Source organism: Aptenodytes forsteri, unplaced genomic scaffold (assembly GCF_000699145.1).
Source record: "Aptenodytes forsteri isolate BGI_AS27 unplaced genomic scaffold, ASM69914v1 Scaffold68, whole genome shotgun sequence".
Classification (NCBI taxonomy): domain Eukaryota; kingdom Metazoa; phylum Chordata; class Aves; order Sphenisciformes; family Spheniscidae; genus Aptenodytes; species Aptenodytes forsteri.
This window is the reverse complement of record NW_008795382.1, coordinates 2,190,963-2,191,568: the sequence shown is the minus strand read 5'-3', so window position 1 is coordinate 2,191,568 and position 606 is coordinate 2,190,963. Positions and strand designations below refer to the sequence as shown.

Genomic DNA, 606 nt, shown 5'->3' with positions numbered 1-606 from the left:
TGCCGTGTGCCGTGTTACCGTGCCGGTCCGGTGCCGGTACCGGAGCCCTCCCCGGGCAGCCCGGGGCCGGGGCCGCTGCCTCTAGCGCTGCCGTTATTGGGGTTATCTGTTTGGACGCGTGAATTGTTGAGGACGCGATTGATACCTCTAACGATATCATCTCCACCTCTACCCCTACGCGCAGCCATACATCTCTATATATCCATAGATAGTTATCGTTACATATAGATACTCTTATGTCTGCATCTATCTATATCTATACAGCCGTGTCTATATATCTCTCCGTCTGTATCTATACCGGTATCTCTATATTTATCTACCTCTATATCCACATTTTTACCTACCTATCTATATCTACGCCTATATACCGAGATCTATATATTTATGTCTATATATCTGTACATTTTCGTTCTCTGTCTACTGTATCTGTTTATTTTTATATCTCTCTATATCTGTATCCTTATATCATCTCTTTCCGTATCATCTCTGTCGGTATGTGCAGGGCGACAGGACAAGCCTACCGCGTTTTTATTTTCAGTGCAATTCTCGTAATTTTTGGTAGTTTTCTTCCCCACCCCGGCCGGGCTACCCCGCCGTTATTTGCAG

The 606-nt window shown here is 45.4% G+C and overlaps 1 protein-coding gene across 1 annotated transcript in view; it reads left to right on the top strand.

Moving 5' to 3' along the window:
* LHX3 (LIM homeobox 3) overlaps positions 1-606 on the top strand; it is a 14,444-nt gene that overhangs the window by 6,967 nt on the left and 6,871 nt on the right.